General features: G+C 39.3%; 1 protein-coding gene and 1 long non-coding RNA gene across 10 annotated transcripts in view; one reads left to right on the forward strand and one right to left on the reverse strand.

The window, feature by feature from the left end:
* The window catches only part of LOC134801964 (uncharacterized), a 441,991-nt gene extending 434,055 nt beyond the window's left edge, over nt 1-7,936 (reverse strand). The window contains exon 1 of the long non-coding RNA XR_010145777.1: nt 7,768-7,936. This is a non-coding gene — a long non-coding RNA (uncharacterized LOC134801964). The remainder of the gene's footprint in view (nt 1-7,767) is intronic.
* Nucleotides 1-24,818, forward strand: part of LOC134801938 (hemicentin-1) — a 669,034-nt gene that overhangs the window by 288,067 nt on the left and 356,149 nt on the right. The gene's annotated exons all lie outside the window — the stretch shown is intronic.

Genomic DNA, 24,818 nt, shown 5'->3' on the forward strand with positions numbered 1-24,818 from the left:
GACTTTGAAAGTATTTTGTCATTTGACTTACAAAAGGAGAATAATGGGCTTAGTTGCTAGTTTACAGTAGTTTCATGCGGTGATTTATATTTTTAAATTTTGTAATATAGTCACTAAGTACCTACGTTACCTATTTATTTGTTCGCGGGTGAGCATTTACCAAAACAGGCGAGAACTGAACTATTTTTTCATCAAGCAGATAGGTCTGCGAGCAATATTGCCTACAAATATTAATTAAAAAGAATAAGTTTTTGGCAAAAATTTCATTTTTGGTACAAGCTTTTATCGCTGACTGTACTTTTCTTACGACAGACAACTAATACTCATCGAGACAATTCTAAAAACCCCTAACACATTTAGGTTGCGTTGTTTCATCACAGAGTTCCTATGGCCACCTCCTGTCTCCATCATCAGATCAGTTCGACAGTGCGATATTATTGTATTGTCATCAAAACTACATACAGCTGCCAGTTTTCATGACGATACGATCCTTGGAAGATGGTTAAATTAGTTACCTTAGATTCCATTACAGTTGGTTATACACACATACAGGTCGACCTAATAAAAGCTTGTTAAAAATGGGAAAATTCAACGCATCGAGCAAGGTTTCTTTAATTAAATTTTTCTTTTAATTAAAAAAAATATAATTTACTTAGGCGACCATTACTGATTGTTAAAATGGGTATTCGAATGGCACTTACAGTTTTTTTGCGTCGCACAACTTTTTCTCGATTTCATGTGATTTTAACATGAATAACTTGAACTAACTTGAGAGTGTGTTTTACTCATATGATAACAATGAAAGTATTTAACTGCGCTGAAAAATGTACTTAGCAGTTTTCAGCGCCTTTCGAAAGTCGCATTACGAAAAATATTGCAATAAAATTTGTAAAACACTTCCAACTACGTTTCCAAATAACACTAAAATCAAAACCTTCCCATTAATTTGAATACATGCGGTACTTTGATGAAAGGCGAGCGTGTTCGCTCCAGCGACGAGTGTGCCCTTACGCTTAACATGTTTAGGTTAAGTGCACTAGTGGGGTTAGAACGGGTCATGTAAGACGACGTAAGATGGGGTAAGGGAGACCGAGGTGATTTGAAACAACGTCAATTTTGAGACCTCTATAACTCGAACTTGTTGTGATAATAGTTATATATACTCGTATATGTCGGAGAATGGCTGAATTGTGCCATCTATTGCCTTCAAGAAGCTTTTTATCACGCAGTCTTTGACAAATAGAGCAAACTAGGGTGTTACGTACACCCGAGTGGCGTTCGACGCAGTTCTGCCAAGGCGTCATAGAGTGCGCTGTCAAAACAATTGAAGTCCAGAACAATTGAAGTTATGCTGTCAATCAATCTTCAAGAGAGCACGATGAGAAGTAACGGGAGAAGGTGACGGTCTGTGGCGGTTCCTGGGTCTAATCCACTGGTTTGCTTTGGTTAAGATGTGTAACGTGTGGTATGATTTGTAATCGGTCTTGTCCAGTAAAGACTGCGAGTTGAATATCGCATTTCATTGAAAGCCCTCGTCATCCACGATTGAAGGTTCTGATGTGCATTCGATAGTATGATACGCCCACGATTCCCGACATATAAATATACATTTTACTTTGATGAAAGGCGACCATGTTTGCTTTAGCAACGAGTGTGCCCTTACGTTTAACATGTTTAGGTTAAGTGCAGTGGGGTTAGGCGGGGTCAGCGCAGAGCGGGGCAAGACGGGCTTCTTACCAAGCATAATAGCATTAAACTCAAAACCGCTAAAAAACCAATTTGATTTTGTACTTACAAGCGTATTCTGATTATAAAAATGAACTAGATCTGGATTAGTTATGGATCTGATCTCTCAGTGTCAAAAGTGTCGTTTTTGGCCGAAGAATATGGTGACACAGACCTATACTTGCTACTTTTTAATAAAACTTTCTAGAGACTCAAACACGGTAACGGCCTCCTAGCCTAGTCGGTAGTGACCCTGCTTACGTAGCAAGCGATCCCGGGTTCGAATCCTGGCAAGAGCATTTGTTTGTATGTCACGAATATTTGTTCCTGTCTGTAGTCTTCGTGGTTCCGGAAAAAACTTAAGAAAGACTCTTCAACACGTCGGAAGTAGTGTTCAAGTTTATTCACACTGGTAAAAGTGTAATTTTAGTTAACAATAACACCCCCTATATTATTTCCTTACTAGTTATTTCTAATAATTTAATTAAAAATCCAATACCCCGCTCCATTTAAAAGCTCCTCGAAACTATGCCAATATCGCTTGAAACCTAATTAATATTTGTAAGGACTCTCCACTCTCTCCAGTCGCCGGCAGAGGCCTTTATTGTGTGTGGCCTTTATGTTTGGAGTGTCACATATGCGAGTATGTTACGTAAGGAGTTTATAGAACGGCATGGAACCGTAGAGTAACGCTACATTGTACATGTACTAAGTAGTACTCGTAGTGTACTTATATGTAAAAGAAATGTCGCGAAGATTAGATTAGAATGATTCGTTTAATGAAAGATAATTTTATTACTTTAAGGTTGCATATTTATTTTAAGGGTGTGCAATAAATAGTACTTCATTACAAATAACTATTATAGATATAGTGTTGTCGCGAACATTGTACTTAATGTTGGAAAATCAAAATTAAACGATAAGCATTGAACTTTTGTATCAAAAACGTTTTTTACGAAAACGCATAGAAACATAAGTAGGTAGGCAATATTTTAAATTTTTATGTCAGCAGCATATTTCAACAAATTTTACATTGACAAATACAAAATACTACATACTACCTTACTACTATAAATACTATTCGGGCGAGATTCAACCTAACCTAAAGCATATTTTACAAAATAATCAAATTTCCATTCCTACATACAGCACTGGATTTAATTTTTAAACTGATGAACTAGCCAGTAACAAATATAGAACAATCAAAGACTATAAAACTATCAAGACCTATAAAACTATACATAGTCTGAAGCCCGGCTTTATCAAAAATTCAACGAACCGAACTAGAAGTTGGAAACTTAATAAAATTTCCAATGAAACCTTTTATTTCATCTCTTCCAGCTATTTCCAGTCATATCTATATACGTACATACGCTCTATTGAATATGATATGACGTTTTCTGGAGCATTTCAAAGTTTATGAAGGCATGTATCTCTATTTTTGTGGACTATCTGTTACCGCAAAAATAGGTTGACGCCTGTTGAGATGTATTAAATACTTCATTGGTCAAATATTGGCCGTTGAAGTCAAATATTGTGTATGTAATAAATAAGTTCACGTTGACCTAACCCACGGCTCGATTCGGAAAATGAATTAGATTTCTACTAGACTTCAACAAGTTACGATACGGATAATTTAAAGATATTTGTAAGATAGATATGTCAAATTTGACGTTTCCGCGATTCTGGAGGTCCTCTTGAACGATTTCTACAAGTTATGTTAGTTAAGTTACTAATGTAGATCTAGTTGATCTCTAAATCGTCTCAAGATCTTTTGATTATCTCGAAATCCGAATAGGCCTGCCAGTCTTCTTCCTCGCATTATCCCTGCATTTTGCTACGGCTTATGGGAGCCGAGGGTCTGCTTGACAACTAATCCGAAGAATTGACGTAGGCACTAGTTTTTACGAAAGCGACTGCCATCTGACCTTCCAACCCAAAAGGGAAACTAAGCCTTATTAGGATTAGTCCGGTTTCCTCACGATGTTTTCCTTCACCGAGAAGCGACTGGTAAATATCAAATGATATTTCGTACAAAAGTTCCGAATAACTCATTGGTACGAGCCGGGGTTTGAACCCGCTACCTCCGGATTGAAAATCGCACGCTCTTACCGCTAGGCCACCAGCGCTCATGTTGACTTAACACGGGTTACTGTGCTAAGGCCGCTAAGGGTCAAAAACACCCCGTATAATTCTATAGAGATGTAGGTAATTGAGAATCGAAACGTAACCAACACCATTGAGAAAAAATACATAGAGTGCTCACTCCATACTTTAGTTTTAGTACTAACAAGACTATCATTTTCGTTGTCGGCATCTAGCATCGAGTAGCGGAATTATCAGTACTGCTACTTGACAATAGATATAGCACCGACCGAAAAGTCTAATGCTCAATTTTCAGCTAATATTATAACCAGATTAACCGGAACTCTATTTTCAACGACTTCTGCTTTTAATATTAGTTGTAAATAGTTGTTCAATACAACGTGAGTCGCGACACTAGAGAATTCTAGTATCGAGTAGCGGTATTGATAATTCCGCTACTCGATGCTAGATGTCGACTGCAAAAATAATAGTCGTTTTGGTACCAAAACTAATGTATGGAGTGAGCATTCCATTCTTACAATAATTATTTCTCTATGCCAACACCGAACAGTATTGGTTCCATTCGTCACACGTATTTATTCAGCGACCAGTAACCAGGAGTAATGGGCTACGTGCTCGGATGCTCCGAGAATCGCCGACAATAGCCTTTAAGGCTTTAAGCCTCTCTAGATATTCAGAGGTTCGGATTTATAGTGTAATATTGCTTTTTAGCCAAAGCGATGGTGTAAAGGTGGCCACTGACGAGCCTTCCAACAGTCCAAATAGCGTGTCTGCAATCCAAAATCGGTCCGTGAAACTGAAAAACGTACAATGTTTAATATTAGGATGCCGTCCATTTGGATGAATCCATTGTAACGGCATCCATTTGGAAGGCTCGTCAGTGGCCTGCTTAAGATTTTTAGGAAGTTATTTAAATTTTAACCGACTTCAAATGAGTAAAAATAAAATTGGTAGAGTGGGGATAGAATGATCATTCGCTCGTTTGGTCTAAACCCACCTTTAAAGTTCGAATCGGTCCGTATATAAATTATAAACTGAAATAAATGTCATATACTAAGAAAAAGTGACCAAGGCCTCGAACCACTATTTCTACCTTAGGGATGGCCAGGGGGCGCCATAAGCCTTCAGAAATGGATATACTCAGAAAAAATTGACCTATGCCGTCGTGGCCCAGATGGTCGAATGGCACAGGCACCTGCCGCGATAGCAGAGGACGCTGGTTCGATTCCAGCCTTGGGCACTGGAGGCCTTGGTCACTTTTTCTTAGTATATGACATTTATTTCAGTTTACTACCTAAAGATTTTGGTTATTTTACGTATAGAGGTGTAACATTTACTGTAAACATTTTCATGGTTCGTGTCCTTAGTTTTGGCCTAAAATCGTGCTTTTTGAATATTTTACGTCGTTTACCATATAAATACGTAGCAATATCGTAAGTGGTTGCATGCATAAGTGATGGCGGCCTGACCTCGACAATGTGGGGTCATTTCAGTATGTTTTAGGGTTACGTAGTCATCAAGGAACTCTTATTTATAAGTGGTTTCAACATGTCCCTTTGTTTATCTGTATGGCGATGAGGTGTTGGTACTATAAGGTTTATTGTGAAGTATACAGGATGACCTAAAAACTTTATTGTCCTGTATAAAATTATTATTTTCAATTACCAGCAATATTTTGCGATGTGGGTATAATATAGATCAAACTGAACGACTTTTACTATGGGACTAACCACAAAAACGCAAAAAAATTGCCTCTACTAACATTAACAAACATCAACACCTGACTAGCCAAAATGTATGAAACAGCCTTTTTTTTTCGTGTTTCGGGGTTGATCCCATACTAGAAGTTGATCAGTATGACCTTTTATGACCTTTAGAGCGTAACTTCGAATGTATGGGAGCGGCTTTTCCAGTGACTCTTTAAAAGTCTAAAATTATAACTTACAGTGTAACACCTGTCCTCTCAAGTAACTACCTATATGTTGAACAGTAATATCATCCAAACTTGGTACCTAAATCGTTTACATAAGGTGTAAGTACCTATTTATACAAAGGATGAGTGCTTAGGTTTGTATGAGAGCGGCTTTTTGAAAGCAGCTCTAACAAATTGTAAAATCAAAATACCAGTGTGTAACACACTGGTGTTACACACTGGTGGTGGTGGAGAGGACTGCCTCTCGAGTATATCTCTAGTAATTCCATCCAAACTGGGTAACTCGGTCACATAAGATGTACACAAAGGACGAGTGCTTAGATTTGTATGGTAGCGGCTTTTTGACGGCAGCTCTAACAAATTGTAAAATCAAAATACCAGTGTGTAATACTGGTGTTACACACTGGTGGTGGTGGTGGACCGCCACGAACAGATTTCCACGACCAATCGCCTCCCGGGCGATAACTCGTATATTGATTAACGGCTGTGTATGATGATCCCTCATGGACGTCAGCTGACACTCCGCTGGTGGGTTGAGGAATGGCAGCCACCGAAACGTAAAAAAATAAAATAAATTTTTACATCGCCTCGCGTTTGATACTTTGTCAGAAGATAGTTTAGATATTCTTATAAAAAACCGTCAGCCGGTTGTATAGCGGTGGAGAGACCGTCAGCTACTTGCATAAACATGTAAAAAATAAGCGCTGTACCTTTTTATTATAGTAATAAGTAACTAACTCATGAAACTTTGCATATAGGATTTCATCAGGCATTTCAATAAACGCCTTACGAATTTGTGGACATAAATGGTAGGCGCGTATTTTTTACATGTTTATGCAAGTAACTGTCGGTCTTTCCACCGCTATACAACCGGCTGACGGTTCTTTAAATTCATGATAGCATCTAAACTATCATCTGACAAAGTATCAAGCGGGAGGCGATGACTGACGATATTTGCTCCTGGCCCGCGGTCTATGGAGAGGACTGCCTCTCGAGTATATCTTTAGTAATTCCATCCAAACTGGGTAACTCATTCACATAAGATGTACACAAAGGATGAGTGCTTAGATTTGTATGGGAGCGGCGTTTTGACAGCAGCTCTAACAAATTGTAAAATCAAAATACCAGTGTGTAACACACTGGTGGTGGTGGAGAGGACTGCCTCTCGAGTATATCTTTAGTAATTCCATCCAAACTCGGTAACTGGTTCACATAAGATGTACACAAAGGACGAGTGCTTAGATTTGTATGGGAGCGGCTTTTTGACGGCAGCTCTAACAAATTGTAAAGTCAAAATACCACGGTGTAACACACTGGTGGTGGCGGAGAGGACTGCCTCTCGAGTATATCTTTAGTAACTCCATCCAAACTGGGTAACTCGTTCACATAAGATGTACACAAAGGATAAGTGCTTAGATTTAATAACGGCATGAGACTTAGCGCTCACACAGAGCTAAAGTTTTGGAAGCGTGTAACATGAAAATACTACATTTAGTTTTCGACGAGGTTGTTAGAATTGGCCTCATGCATGATTTATTTTTTATATTTTAGATCATTATTTATATCGTTTGAACACCAGAAAGAATAAAAATACTTTTATAAACATAATAATATTAAAAAAAAAATGTTAAAAAATTTTGAGCGGTTAAAACGCTTATAATTTTTGGCGCAAATTCGACAACTGATAACGTCACTCTCGGTGTGGATGCAATTGATATTTGATATTTTACAGTTACTATTTTTCTTCCGTTGGTGTGGTGAAAAAATTTGTATTTCACTCGGTGGCAAAGTTTGTTTAACCCTCGTGCCTTGAAACCCTCGTAACGCTCAAGATTAAATTTTAGAGCCACTCGCTACGCTCGCAGTTCAATTTTGGAATCTTTCGCTGGCTCGGATATCAATATTAGCACGAGGGGTTAAACAACAGCTGTGCCCCTTGTAAAACAATTTACTATTTGTGCCAAAAACTTATTTACTAAACTGAAATAAATGTGTAATAAAACCAACACGTCCGTCAGTACGCCATTTATTTGCGAACAACCCGAATACCCACATACCATATTTATCAAAGATTATAACTACCTACATTACACTCCTCTACGCTAATTTTATGCACTAATATTCTAAGGAACCTTTTAACCGCCATCTATTGAGCTGGAGACGAATGTTATCTCAGAAAAATAAAGTTACATTAGATAAACTAGTTTTAAATAATTTAGCACTAGGCAGTTAAAGGGTTTAACAGTTTTTACATTCTAAATTTTATAATTAGGTTTATTTAATCTACATTGACGGATTGGGCGAGCCCGGGCAGGTGTAGAAGCATGAGGCGAAGCAAACTGCCACTCCGGTGAAGCCGGAGAGGCGCAGTCAGAGCTGGCGGTGTGCGCCGTGCCGCGCGACTCGTCCACGGAGGCCGCCGACGTCTCCGCCTGAACCCTCACCGGTGTTGTCGGTGTCTCCGCCGATACCGAACGATGCCCTTGAGAATCTGTGCCGAGTGTCTCGGATGGTTCTATTGCCGTCGTGGTAGCTGCCAGAGATAGCCTACCGTTAACTGACCGTTTCCGCAATTGATCGATATGCCTGTGTACGGTTTCACCATCATCACCTAACACTTTATAATTGCTCGGCCCCAGAACATCTACTATTCGACCTGGAAACCATTTTTCTCCCTTCAAGTACTTCCTATACCAGACCTGGTCCTGCATATCTACACTCCTACTCACTCCTCCCGCCGCCTCCTGCTGCCGGTGCTGCGCGCGCCGCACGTGTCCCTCCCTGTCCGGTTTAATTGTATCTAAGCGCGTGCGCAACCGTCTACCTAAAAGAAGCGTAGCCGGGGATTCGCCAGTAGTGGAGTGTTCTACATTCCGGTAATGTATCAAAAAGGCCCATAATGCCCGCTCCACGTTCTGGTTTTCTTGCAATGCCTTACGGATCACCCGCTTTAATGTCCTAACTGAATTTTCAGCTAACCCGTTCGACGCCGGGTGGTACGGAGCTGTAAATATATGTTCAATGCCACAATACTTTGTAAAATCCTCGAGTTCCTTTGAAGTGAATTGCTTGCCGTTATCACTGACTATTTGTTTAGGAATGCCGAACCTACTGAACAATTCGCACAGCCGATCTATTAACCCTCCTGCTGTAGTATTAGTGACATTAAAAACCTCTATCCACTTAGACATCGCATCCACTACGACTAAATACGTTTTGCCCCCTATAGGGCCCATGTAGTCCAAATGGAGACGTGACCAGGGTCGGTGAGGCCAAGTCCACATGCGCGGCGTGTGCCGCGACGGTGTGTCGGCGTGTGCCGCGCACACCACGCACGCGCGGCACACGCGCTCCACGGCCTCGTCTATTCCCGCCCACCACACGTAACTGCGGGCGAGCGCCTTTGATTTGACGATTCCCATATGGGGCTCATGAATCATAGTTAATATTTTATCTGTACACTTTTCCGGTACCACCAGCCTAGGACCCCACATGACACACCCTAGTTCCTCGTACAGCTCGTTCTTCCTATTAAAGTGTGGCTGTAAATTCGAAATCTCACATGACTCTGGCCAGCCATCCCTAATGTAGCTTAAAACCTTAGACAGTAATGGGTCACGTGCGGTCTCTCTTTTAATTTCATTATAATCCAGCAAGAGGGCTTGTTGAACAAAGTGCAAATAAGTTTGTTCCGGCGCCGATAATTTGTCTTGACCCTTGTTACTAACAGGTAATCGCGAAAAACCGTCCGCGCCGTTATTATCCGTTCGCACATATTCTATATCAAACGAGTAGGCCGATAAAATAATTGCCCATCGCTGCATACGACTAGCTACCATCGTCGGTATACCGGTATTGGGTCCGAAGATTGACACTAGCGGTTTATGGTCTGTACGTAAAGTAAAATGCCGACCATATAAATACTGGTGAAATTTATTCATACAAAATATGATAGCTAGTGCCTCGCGATGTATTTGTGAATAGTTCCGCTCGGCGTCATTGAGAGTGCGCGAAGCGTAGGCAACGGGCCGCTCGCGGCCGTCCGGGCCTGGCTGAGTCAGCACGCCGGCCACGCCGCGTGAGCTCGCGTCACAGGTAACAAACAGCTGTTTCTTAGGATCATAATGAGCAAGTACCTCCGCACTGGCTAAAATTGCCTTAATTTCTTTAAAAGATCGTTCACAATCTGGAGACCAAAACCATTGTTTTTCCTTTTTAAGAAGTTCATATAGTGGAACTAACTTCACACTCATATTTTTAATAAATTTCCCATAGAAATTAATAATACCTAAGAAGGAACGGAGCTCTGTGACATTACTTGGCCTAGGTACCCGAAGTACCGCCTCCACCTTGGCCGGGTCAGTTTTTATACCATCCTTACTTATTATGTACCCGAGATACTGAACTTCGTCTACTAAAAATACGCATTTGCTACTTTTTAGTTTTAAACCGGCCTTATGTAACCTGCTGAACACCGCTTCTAAGGCCGCTAAATGTTCTTGTTTAGTTTTACCCCCAATGATCACGTCATCCAAAAATATCTCTACATTAGGTATACCTTTCAGCAAATTACACATTATACGTTGGAATATTCCCGGACTGGACGATAACCCGTACACTAGTCGGTTATACCTATATAGACCGCGGTGCGTATTTATAACGGTATATTTTTTTGAGTCATCCAGCTCGATCTGGTTATAGGCTTGGGATAAGTCTATTTTAGAAAAGTAGCACGCTCCGCTAAGGCTTACCATTAAATCATCAATTTTAGGCAAGGGATATCGATCAATTAGCAAAACCGGATTCAGTGTAGATTTGTAGTCGGCACATATTCTCAACGAACCGTCAGCTTTATTCACCGGCACCAGCGGCGAGGCCCAGTCGGAGCAGTCCACGGCCTCGATGACGCCGTCCCGCAGCATGGCGTCCAGCTCGGCGTCAACCCGCTCGCGCAGCGCGTACGCCAGCGGCCGCGCGCGGTGGAACACCGGCGCCGCCCCCTCGCGCACGCGCAGCGTTGCCTGCCCGCCATTGTACCGCCCGAGCCCGCCGCTAAACAATTCTTTATATCTGCAAAGTAAATTATTTATTTCATTAGACATTTTTAGCTCATCAGTCTTTACATTGTTACAATTGCTGAACTCGGGTATCTTAATATTTAACTCAGCTAACCACTGTCTCCCTAGCAGCGAGGTAGTGCCTCCGTCAATAACAAACAACTCTAAATATTTCTCCCGCTTATCATAACTAACTTTTGGCTTAATAACGCCTATCGGCTTGACCTTTGCCCCGTTATAAAACTTTAGTGTTAACCAGCCATTTTCGAGCGGATAGTGACTTAAAAGTTCCTTATAAGTTTTGCTACTAATACACGATACCGCCGAGCCTGTGTCTATCTCCATTTGTAGTAAGATATGAGAGTCTACAGTGATAGGTACACTCACCGGTCCGTAGTCACTTAAACACAAATGGTGAAAGTCCTCAGTGGTTGACTCCTCCCGATCCGAGCTCTCCGCTTGGCCATAATGCAGTCTTCCTGAAGGGGCGCTTCCCCCGCGACTGCCCTCACTACGGCTCGAGCACACTCGTCGCAAATGCCCCCTGCGACGGCACAAACTGCAGATATAATCTCTGAACCGACAATTGGTGTAGTCGTGGGCTGTCGAACCACAGCCTTTACAGTCCTGGTGGGACCCTCTGCCGCCTGGAGTGTAGGCGGTGCCTGCACCATGACCGCCGTTCTCCGCGATGGTGTGCGATCTTGTCCCGCTTCCCCGCGCTGTGCTACCAAGGCTCCTGCCGCGCCCGCCGCCCGTGGCCCGCGACCCTCGCACCTGGTTTCCGCGCGCCCCTCCTGGCGCCAGAGCATGTACCGTAGCTGATACCGTCGGCCCCGCACCGCTCGCCCCGGTGCCCGACGATGGTTCTACTGCTGCCGCGTCTCTTTCCGCTGCCTCCAAGGACGTCGCAATCCTGATCGCGTTTGCATATGTTAGCGTATCTTCCTCCGAAAATACCCGCTGACGTATGATGTCACTGCGCAGACCACATACAAACTGGTCACGAAGGTTTTCATTAAGGGTAGCTTCGAATTTGCACTCCCTGGCCAGTTTCTTCAATTCCGCCACGTAAGTGGCAATATTTTCGCCATTGTTTTGTCGACGTTGTCTAAAACGATATCTTTCGGCCAAGACTGACGGCGTTGGTTGTAAATGATGACGTAATAGATCAAAAGCTTCTTTGTAAGTGACCTCCGACGGCTTTTTGGGGCTTGCCAGGTTCACAAGTAGCTCGTACGCCCCGTTTCCCATCACAGCAATCATAGTCGGCAATTTTAATTCATCTTTTATCTCGTTTACAAGGAAAAACATTTCCAAACGGTCCACATATGACGACCACGTTCCGTCCGTCACGTCGAACTCGCTCATTTTCCCGATCGGCATTGTTTATGTTGTTATTTTTACCGCGTATCACTTATAGCACTCAGTTTTACGTAAATTTAGCAATAACACTGTATATAATGATTAAATCCCAACTCGTAAGCCACTGTAATAAAACCAACACGTCCGTCAGTACGCCATTTATTTGCGAACAACCCGAATACCCACATACCATATTTATCAAAGATTATAACTACCTACATTACAAAATGTAATATAGAAAAAGTGACCAAGGCTCCAGTGCCCCAGGCTGGAATCGAACCAGCGTCCTCTGCTATCGCGGCAGGTGCCTGATCCATTCGACCACCCTAGGCCACGGCGGCAAGGGCATTGTGTGCATTTATTTGGGTGATGACACAGATGTTTGTTCCTGAGTCATGGTTGTTTTCTATGTATATAAGTATTTATATATTATACGAGTATATATCGTTGTCTGAGTACCCACAACACAAGCCTTCTTGAGCGTACCGTGGGGTCTCGTCAATTTGTGTAAAAATGTCCTATAATATTTATTAATTTAACTTATTTACTATTCTGTAGTCACATCCAGTACATTCAACCTCCTCGTGCGCCATATTCAGTCATAATCCAGTAACCGAGAGGATTATTCCGTTTTAATCCCCACGGTTTTATTAACCGAACCGGCTGTTTGTGCGTCTCGCGATTCGGCTAAGCTGCTAAACGTGTTTATTAATGTATATACGTCTATGTATACATAGATACAAGGGAAACCAGAGCAGTATTTAACTTTGCAATTTGTCAAAATTTTGATATACTCGTAGTTATGATGTATGTATGTATGTATAAACTCTTTATTGTACAAAACACAAATTTACGGCACAGGATGGGCACTACAAAGGCGAACTTATCCCTTTAAGGGATTTCTTCTAGTTAACCTTTGATGATCTGTACGAGAGTATGGCTACCACATATTCGCAACGAGTGGCGATATATTAAAACACGACCGAAGGAAGTGTTTTAAATCGACACAAGTTGCGAATTACCTTTTCGCACGTGTATTATACAACGTTTTATAGTACGCACTAGGGCGGTATAGTAGCACCATAGATAATACATACATACATATAATCACGCCTATTTCCCGGAGGAGTAGGCAGAGACCACGGATTTCCACTTGCTACGATCCTCACATACCTCTTTCGCTTCCTTCACTTTCATAACATTCCTCATACACGCTCGTCGGTTTAGGGTGCTCTTGACCTGGCCTTTCTTCAGGCCAGAATAGATAATGTACTGTATAAATAATTTTGTCATCCTTTACTCGCAGCAAGGTCTCCAAGACTCCAAGACATACCTCATAGTGACGTCAACCGTCATTTAGTTTTCCTTTCACGTCAAAATCATTACCGACTTGTCATAACCGCGGTTAAGCCTTTTGTCACGTTTTTGTCACGTACGTCATGTCACGTCGCGTGTTAGAACGTGACCGTCGTGCAAACATGTTTTTATAGGTAAAAAAAAGTTTAGGCCATTTGGGACTTTATTACGATGTGAGAGGGTCTCTATTTCATGTACGTGCTTATTGAATTTGTGGGATATTTTATTTTAAGCGATTTTGAACCTTGGGGAAAGTAAAACAACGTTCGAATTTGAAAAAAAAAATAGGTTCTAAAGCTAACCAGTGAGCTAAAACAAAAATATGTTAACTATTCGTTTAAATACCCAGAATACCCACCCGTTTATACCCAGAATATGTAGGGAACACAACAAGTTATTCAAAGCCTCCCAAGTCGACATCTTATCCATAAGTCAAAGTAGTTTTAAGAATTTCTTGTATAAAAATGCTATAGTGTAGTATAGTATAATAACGCTAGCTACATGTATGCTAATAAGATCTAATTTAACTATAAGTATGTTATATTACTTTATACTTTAGGTCTTAATTAATTAGATATGTACTAAGAATTAACGCATGTCGTGTTTACCTATAATTGGATAGACACTTATTCATGTACTTATGGCTTTTATCTGTAATTTCTGTAGTGTTGTATCTGTTGGTAAACCTTAAATAAATAAAATAAAAAATAAAATAAAATAAATAAATAAATACCAAATTATTACTAAATAACTGAAATAATTAGTAAAATTACTAATATAACTAGTCGCGCTATTTTAAGTTAATTACAGAACACCGAAAATGAAATGTCATCAAGTCCCCCATACAAATTATTACAGTCCTGTTGCAGTCCGCCTGTATCGGCCTTTATAATTATTAGTTGTATATTCATATAATACGTCGTATTACATATTTAAATAGTAGATCAATGAATGCTAAATATACTTATTATGATGATGATTTAGATAGATACCTAATTAAATTCCCTTGTAGTTCAGTTGACCCTTGTCTGCCCTACATAAAATAACATTTGCATATTATTGCAGATTCAAGCCGTTTACAAAATCTACCCCAGCCGGGCTAGCACATGATTGGCGCGACAGTATCTCGCCACGAGATAGACTAACCGTCCCTCTTTAATTAATACAGTTAGAAAAATACGGGTAGTCTATATCGCGGCGAGATACTGTCGCGTCAATCAAGCTTGGCCTACTGTATCGCTTTTAAGCCGATCATAAAAGCTGTGTCACCAAAATGAACTTAAAACTGCACTACACTCGTCACGTGAGTTGAAAAAAACTCAATAAAAGTCCAACCGGAAAGCCCGAAGCATCATTCTCGAACGTCCACGGGACACTTGTCATGTCACTCTTGACCAGTAAATAAAAAAAAAACATGAAATGGTTATATTTTTCCAATTTCAACCTGAAAAGCTTATATATAAAGTCGAAATTTCTTTGTGCGGAATGCGCTTCGAACGTTTTTTGTTTTGTCCAGTTTTTCATGCACTTGCGATTCACTGTGCAATTACTATTAGATTGGGAAAAGGAAACAGAACCTTATTGCATCGGGATAAAGTTGATTTTTATGGGGACTTTTTTTGCAGTCAGTAATCTCGTTTAATTGAATTTATAAAAAAGAACTCGGTCGTGGTAGTATTTTTACTGACCTATATAAATGACAAAAATGTTGGTTTATGAATCTCAGGATTTAAAAAGAGGTGAATGGAACGAATGATGAATGAATGGAATAACACACACACAGGTAAAAGTAGAATGAACGTAAAACAAATGAACGTAATGCAAAATTGAGGCCCGACCTCGAAAATGCAATAAATCGCTTATAAATTCGGCAATTATATGTCAATATTTTAAAGATATAGAGATAAAGATATTAAAAAGTGTATATAAAAATACATATTTTTTTTGTAGAAAAATATTTACTTACCAGTAAGAGAAAAAGTTTTTTTTTATTATTATAGCACAGAAAATTATATTCCATGAGCCAGAAGTAACAGGTTTCATAAGGCTTATTATCTGAATTATTATCCAATAATTAAATTAGGAAACCTATTAAGATTAATGCCTAACTAAATATTATTGCGGAAAATATCGATGTATGTCGGTCATTTTCAATTTAGTTCGATATTAGATCTGAAATTAGTTTTCATGCTCCGTCGAAACCGAGAGGATTAAATACCCATTTGCTAATTAAATTAGTCTCGTACATATACAAATAACTAAAGGTCCCTACTCGACATATACTCGTAACATACCAAATACACGTACAGTCAGAAGCAGAAGTTGCTAAGCGGGCCAGGTGTTCAAAATGATCTTGACGCGACTTTATTGTTAAGAGAATAAAGAGCGTGTCAAGGTAATTTTCGACGCTTAGCAACTTCTGTTGCTTACTGTACTCAAGCAGTAACGAAATTGACTTTTAAAAGTTGCTCCAAGAACTTGCTTCTGACAGTGTACTTTGTGGTCGAATTTCTGTTTCGTCAGATAAAAAAAAATAAGCGCAATTTCACCGCATGTCCTAAAAGCTGTCTCTTAGTTACGAAAACATAATGGAATTTCCGTAACTTGATGGAAAATAACATACATTTTCCTCGGGAGAAGTTTTGTTCTTATATTTATGTCGCCCCGAATGAGGAGTTCTTAACCCTTTAACCATTTGACATTCTTTTCTAGTCATTCAATTTCGAACCGTAATTCTTACCTTATAGTATATGTAGATGCGTTTTTGTTTTTGAAGTTTTTATGATGGCAAGTCTGAAACATGAAATAGTAAAAAAATCTAGTTTCAATTTTTTTTACATTCATATATTTACGAAACATATCTTAATAATGGTTAATAAAGACATATGGCTGGATTAGGCAACTGAATCGGACAGCCAATCAGGATGATACGTTCCGCGGACGAATCATGTGATTGATTTACGAATTAGCCAGGGTTGTCACAGACACAAATAAAAAAATAATGTTTACTATCTACACACAATTATTGTCCGAAAAGAAATTGTAGAAAATAGAATAGGACACCACTTCCTACGTAACTGTCACATTTTTGACGTAAAATGCTTAAACATGGCAACAGTTTAGTATGGAAATGTTTTAGTTCCGTTTTATTTAATTTCTACTATTTTATGTCGCACCATACATCGTGTCGTCATTTTATTTATTTAACACGATTGGGATGGAGCAAGGAAGAAGAAGAAGAAGAACACCATAATAACGAGTAGACACCTACGTTTAAAACAGTCTCTCTCTTATCAACAATCGTATTCTTATTTTTAAAATCATAATCTTTTATTGTGTTACTACGTAATATTTATCGTGGCCGTACTATTAACAGGAATGTTTTATCTGTGGTATCTTTTAAGTAACCTTTTTTTTTTTTTTTTTATTAGCCTATAGGAGTGTCCCACTGCTGGGCAAAGGCCTCCCCTCTTTACTAAGTAACCTAATGGCTAAATTTAATAATGTTTTAATACCTTATATTTTTTGTTGCAGGTACGAAAAGAAAAGAAGCTACACGTGCTGAATAGAATGGCAATACAACTCAATATTATTCGAGATAATGATAATAAATAAAATACAACATTAGATATAGTACAGATGAAACAATATGATGGCTGTAGATTCCCATAGCCATGTCAAATTTCATCCAAGTTTGTTCATTTGTTTTTACTTGATTTAACTACAAGCCACAGATCTAAGCATCATCATCTTCCTCGCGTTGTTCCGGCATTTTTCCACGGCTCATGGGAGCCTGGGGTCCGCTTGACAACTAATCCCAATAATTGAATTGGAATTGGAACAGATCTAAACATCAAAGCATAAAAAAATATTCTAGACAATTTTACACAGACTGACCTACTGCCCGATTCGAACTTTAGGATACGTCAATTAATAGATCTAGAAACGATATGGATTAGATGTGTCAGTGTCAAGTGACGTTTTTGTTTGAAGAAACGTCACATTTGACACTGACATATATCTAATCCATATCGTTTCTAGACTTATAAATTGACGTATCTTAAAGTTCGAATCGGGCCGCTAGTCACACAGTTAAAAAAAACAGTAAAATATTTGTAGCCCTCCGAAGTGGCAACCCTATGGCGCTGTCCATCAAATCAGCCTGGAATGTCATGTCGCATCGCATTTCGCGGACATGACACTCGCGACCAACATTACACTCCAGTTAGCTTTAGCTTTGCATTCGAAACATGCGAAACTCATGCGTAATCAATATACTCAATAATGCCATTGATGTGCTGTGCTGTGGACATTTGCACGCTCGAGTTTTCTTGATAAAAACTTTAAAAACTTTTTTTTATGTTTTCTTAGCCATGTTATCTGTAGGTAGTGGATATCGGTTTACAAATACAAAATTGATTTTCAATGCGGACGCACAACTAATAATACTAAATAGGTAAGTAAATATCTACGAAAATGATATGGTAACTCAGATTGTCTCTTAAATAATAAATATATCCATTCTAAGACAAAGAAATAGTTATACTAAAAAAAATTAACGGCTAAAGTGGCAACCCTATTGCCCTGTGCATCAAATCAGCCTGGAATGTTTCGCGTCGCATCTCGCGCACATGACATTCGCGACCAACACTCCAGTTAGCTTTGTACCTATTCAAAACATGCGAATTCACTGACTCTATTGTAGTGCTGTCAAAGGTGAATTCCAACATTTTAGTGCATTGTTAATGCATTACTTACATTAGTACTATTAGTAGGCTGTTTTACTATTAGTACAGTCAAGTGTAAAAATATGGGTGCACACAAATATTACTCAAAAATATGTCCCATAGCTCTTATGTCGGCGAATTAAGAACTATGGGACATTTCATCATATTTTGGATCATATTTTTGAGAAGTTGTATGCAACCATATTTTTACTACTCTTGACTGTGCGAAGCGCGCTGACCATGTGATACCGTCCCGCACTTTGGAAATGGAGACCGAAAAACAAAAATCGTAATTTCGTTGTCTGTATTTCTATCACTCTTGCATATTCGAGCGATAGAGAGGCGAGACAAATAGGACACGTGACGTAAATTAAACCATTATATTTATTTAATGTTAGTATGACTCACTATAGTATAAATTTGATAAATCTTCCAAACATTATAATTAATATAATGTTTATATTATAAAGAAAGTTTATCTATAATAGACAATGGTGTGGCTACCACCAGTTTGGCACTGACATAAACGCTATCGAGAACGTAACTTACTCTATGCATCTCGCTCGCACTCGCATATTAGTGCGAGCGAGATGTACAGAAAGTAAATTACGTAGACGTTAGCGTAATATGTCAGTGTTGACACTGTCAGTGACTCATGGTACGGGCACAGTCTATACAGTCGTACAACGAGGGGGTCGCGCGTACCCGAGCTGCATACATCGCTGTCATCGTATTGTTAGTAGCTCGGTACATGTCAAAGGCCGCCGGACCACTGTTACTTTTTACACTGTGGTACGGGTACGGATGAATTGTGAACATTGTTCATCGAGTATTCGAAGCCGTTTAAAAGCAGAATGTGAGCATTATACATTCCTTTGTGTGTGTGTGGGAGTTAGAACTAAGCTGTATTTGGATCTTTGTTAAGCCGGGACAGTAGAGATGGGACGTCTGGACACGTGCAATGTTGTCGATATTTAAGGACCTGGGTTCGAATCACGGTAAGATTATTTGTTTGTGCTTATGATCGATATTTTTCCTCTATATTTCACCTAGCACTTACTCATTCTACAAGCTTTGCTTAGCGCCACTTGCACCATCCCACTAGTCCGGGTTAAAAGGTTAAACCTGGACGAGCTTGGAGTTACCATGGTTACCAGTACAATTTGACACTAGGTTAACGGTTAAACGGGTTAACCCTGGGTTAGTGAGATGGTGCAATTGGCCCTTTGTGGGGTTGGGGTCGGGGTTATTCTCAGAGAAACAGCAGGAGTTGGTGAACTCAGTAAATGCATAGTAAATCTATGAAAGACGGTAAGCCCCCGCCACCATACAATTATTAGCTACGCTCTCATTTTTAAAATGAGATGCTGTAATGCGGGTTTGTGGGGTCCGCTTGGCAACTAATCCCAAGAATTTTCATAGGCACTAGTTTTACGAAATCGACTGCCATCCGACCTTTCAACCCAGAGGGTAAACTAGGCCCTATTGAGATTAGTCTGGTTTCCTCACGATGTTTTCCTTCACCGAAAAACGACTGGTAAATATAAAAAAATCCGAATAATTAACTCATTGGTACGAGCCGGGGTTTGAACCCGCGACTTCTGGATTGCAACTCGCGGGCTTTTACCGTTAGGCCACCAGCACTTTTTAGGGTTCCGTAGCCAAATGGCAAAAAACGGAACCCTTATGGATTCGTCATGACTGTCTGTCTGTCTATCCGTGTATGTCACAGCCACTTTTTTCCGAAACTATAAGAACTATACTGTTGAAACTTGGTAAGTAGATGTATTCTGTAAACCGCATTAAGATTTTCACACAAAAATAGAAAAAAAAACAATAAATTTTACTTAGAACTTACTAGAACTGAAACACAAAAATGATATCGAGGTTTCTAAACTGAATATTTTGCGCGAGAGACACTTCCAAAGTGGTAAAATGTGTGTCCCTCCCCCCTGTAACGTCTAAAATAAGAGAATGATAAAACTAAAAAAAATATATGATGTACATTACCATGCAAACTTCCACCGAAAATTGGTTTGAGCGAGATCTAGTAGGTAGTTTTTTTTTAATACGTCATAAATCGTAAACCGCAATTTTATTATGTTACTTGCTGCTACGGAACCCTTCATGTGCGAGTCCGACTCGCACATGGCCGCTTTTTTAAAATAAACGTTTAATATTCGAATAAAACGTCGACATCTCCCATCCCTATTAGGATTAGCGTCTAAGGCATCGTGTAATGTTTGTCGACAATTAGGGCAACAAACAAACAGGGACAAGGGACGAGGATTTTTATGTTTGCGCGGACTTTGTGATTAATTTCGCTTTTTACAAGCTTTTGTTTATCGTGCTAACTTCGTACGTGCCTAAAAATGTATTATGTGAGCAATTCTCAAAAAGTTTGTACATTTCGATCACATCTTAGATTTCTATAAAAATTGGTATGCTGGTAAAGTACATGAAGCTGAACAACTTCCACCATATTTCCCAAAATGTCCAAGAAAGTTATTATAAAACTTTCCTGTTTTGTTACCAGATTTCCTTACACATTTGGTAACAAAAAAGGAATGTTTCTTAGAAACTTTCTGGGACATTTTGAGAACTGTGGTGGAAGTTGTTCAGCTTTGTATACTCTACCGGCATACCAGTTCTTATAAAAATCTAAGATGTGATCGAAATGTACAAACTTTTTGAGAATTGCTCATGTAAGAAGATATATAATAACCAGTTTTACGATTACGAGTAGCTGATAAAAAAACACGTACATAATATGTAGTTTCGGAGCATAAAATGTTTCTGACTGTTTATTTTCTTGCCGAAGCACTGTTGTTTTTTTCAAAACTTTACACAAATACATCAAACTTATTTTATTTATTTATTCGTATGTAAAAATAGAAACAATATAAGTAATTAAATGTCTACACTAGATTACTAAATATCAAACTCGTTATACTCTATTACCATATAGGTACACATCGTTCGAAATAATATAATAATAGATTACATAATAGACATCCGGATGATCTAAGATATGGTAGGTATGTGTGCCTAACGATAAGTAATATCGAAACTGCTTGATTTTATGACAGAAAACATTTTTCATACCGTCCAATACCAAAATATCACAAGTCACTATAACAACCACTAAGACATACGACCTTATACAATTATATAGCAGCGTTAAGTTGGGTAAAGTCACCAAATAGAGGACCTTGTGCGTTCCGCCATGTTAGCTAAGATCGTTTTCACCCTATGAAGTGTCCATAAAAAACATTCTTGGCAGGAAATGCATATTTATTTTTGAAAAATTGTTGCCAAGAGCAAATCCGTTAGTTTCGGGGTAGGTTTTGTAAAGTTTTTTTCTTACGTGCGACATACTCGTAAATGCGTAATAATATAAACTTCCTTTCTAATAAATATTTTACATTGAAATGAAACTTACTTTCAAAGGGTTTTAATGTATAAAAATAGCAAGTGAAATTAGAGTGAGGTTAAAGAACAAGAAAATAATTATTAAATTATTAAAAAGCAATATATTTTTCAAAGTGAAGTTAATCTAATCACATTATTTAGTATTTACTTTTTAGGGTTCCGTGCCCAAAAGGTAAAACGGGACCCTATTACTAAGACTTCGCTGTCCGTCCGTCTGTCTGTCACCAGGCTGTATCTCACGAACCGTGATAGCTAGACAGCTGAAATTTTCACAGATGATGTATTTCTGTTGTCGCTATAACAACAAATACTAAAAACAGAATAAAATAAAGACAAACGTGATTTTTGACCAAAGTTAAGCAACGTCGGGCGTGGTCAGTACTTGGATGGGTGACCGTTTTGTTTTGCATTTTTTTCCGTTTTTTTTTTCATTATGGTACGGAACCCTTCGTGCGCGAGTCCGACTCGCACTTGCCCGGTTTTTATTTCTTTATCAGAACACTACGGAATATTTATCTAATTTAAAACGAGTTTATTATAACGTGTTTTTTGCCTACTGATCTGAAATCAAAGTAAATAATTTTTAAGAAAAAAAAACCGACTTCTATGGGGCCCGGTGAAAGATTATGGTAGATGGTGCACTATGTAGAAAAGTAGGTAAAACCACCCACTTTTCTAGTAGCATTTCGTTTCTGTAAGGGTCGTAGTTCTAGTCTAAGCTAACCCACTTCTCTGATAGCATTTCGGTTCTGTGAGGATTGCAGTTCGAACCTAATCAAACCCACTTTTCTAGGAGCATTTCGTTTCTGTAAGGCTCGCAGTTCTAACCCAACCTAACCCACTTTTGTTCGGTTCTGTGAGGATCGCAGTTCAAACCTAACCTAACCCACTTAACGGCGCATGCGGTGCGGTGTACGGGGGTTTGAGCGGGAGGGGTTTGGCATCACCATACTTTATACCTACATTTTATGGTAGGAAATCATAGTGGTTTATATAGTTTAGGTATCATAGTGGTTTTCCGGGTCAAGGTCCGGGTCTGAGTCCGAGTCTGGGTCGGAGTCTGGGTCTGAGTCCGGGTCCGAGTCCGGGTCCGAGTCCGGGTCCAAGTTCTAGTCCGAGTCCAGGTCCGAACCGGATCCGGGTACGAGTCCGGGTCTGGGTCCGAGTCCGGGTCCCAGTCCAAGTCAAAATCAAAATTCGAAATCACCAAACGTGTACTATGCGTCGTTGAAGAGTTCTGTTCTGATCATCATGAGCAGTTCCACTTCATCAAATGCGACAGTTTTTAATGAAAATGCTTGATTTTCTGATGAAAATACAAAAATCTCTATACGCATGCCTTTAAGATTTGAGGAGTTCCCTCGATTCCTCATGGATCCCATCATCAGAACTCGAGCTTGACAAAAATGTGGCTTAAAAACTTAACTTGCTTAACAAACATAACGAAGAGGAGAAATCGCCAAACGTGAACTATCCGTCGTTGAAGAGTTCCGTTCTGATCATCATCAGCAGTTCCACTTCATCAAATGTCACGTTTTTGAATGTATATGCTTGATTTGTTGATAAAAACACAAATATCACTATATGTATGCCTTTAAGATTTGAGGAGTTCTCTCGATTCCTCATGGATCCCATCATCAGAACTAGGTTTTGATGATGGGATCCAAAATCGGGACCAATCTGTATGCATATACATACAATTAAAAAAAGAATTTTCAAAATCGGTCCAGTAATGAGGGAGATATGGAGTAACAAACATAAAAAAAAAAAAACATACAACCGAATTGATAACCTCCTCCTTTGAGATTTGGAAGTCGGTTAAAAAGTACAAATCAATTAAAACCATACCTACAGACTATTAAAAAAAAACAATACTAAAATAGCATACAATTTAATAAACATAAAAAATATAACATAACAAACATTTTACTGCGATAAATAATAAAATATTTTTCAAACGTATTGCTCTATTTTTTACACCACCGTATAAAGGTTGGGTCACACTGGTCCACTTAATCTATGCAACATTAATGCCGCACTTGCGTACACGGAATGACACTTAGCGCGGGTCATTGAAAGAAGCCGGTTTTATATGGGAAGGGTTTCGGTCAAGTATTGGAGTTGAAAAACCTTTTAAACTATATTTTCGACGTCGAAAATATATCTAAAAGCTATAAGCATACCTATTTATATTTTATCGCCTGTAGGTATAAAAAAAATATGGGTACCTTTAAGGTCTTAAAATCTAAAACATGTATGAAATATGTAGGTACTTACTAGACATTAATTTTCGATAAAGGAAGAAATTATAGTTAATTACAATTAGAGGCCCTATGGAGTGTCCTTAGTTCCTTGGAGCTTGGGACGGATGTTGGTGTGGGATGCTACCTGCGTAGACACACTGGCACCGTCCCACCTCCAACGGACTACTGTAAAAGCGGGCGGAGCGGCGGAAAGCGCCGAAATTCTAAAACGTAACAAATATAAGAGCCTCGGTAGAGAGTACCATTTTGTACCATTTGGTGTTGAAACTCTAGGTCCATGGGGTCCCAGCGCGCATAAGTTGTTCGCAGAAATCGCGAAGCGTCTGGTTGACGTAACTGGTGACCAAAGAGCTGGCGGCTACCTCGCACAACGTATCAGCATTGCGATACAGCGAGGAAATGCCGCCAGCATCCTTGGTACAATGCCTCAAGGGCCTATTTTAGATTTAAGCTAGTTATTAATTTCGTTTAGTAGTACCACTGTATATATATTGTATGTTAATTACCTACCTTACCTATGTACATATTTTAAGTAAACTATATTCAACCAATAATAGTCGAGTCAATGGGGTGGCCGGTCGAAGTACTTTAAAGATGGCGCCAGTAAGGATTTACCTGTCAATCCTATGAATAGTGTCAAATTATAGTTTATTTTTGACATTTTATGGCTTGGATGCTTTAGGCCAAATCTCAAAGAACAAAACTAGAAACTGGTAAAGCCTACGCTGGCGCCATCTATTTAAACATTTGATATTGCCAACCCTATTTAGCAGTCTGTACATTTCATTTCAGTTATAGTGCTTACTAAATACAAAATGTGCTTGTTTTACCGTTACAAATGTGTACCTAAGCA

The sequence above is a fragment of the Cydia splendana genome, chromosome 23, assembly GCF_910591565.1.
Source record: "Cydia splendana chromosome 23, ilCydSple1.2, whole genome shotgun sequence".
Classification (NCBI taxonomy): Eukaryota; Metazoa; Arthropoda; class Insecta; order Lepidoptera; family Tortricidae; genus Cydia; species Cydia splendana.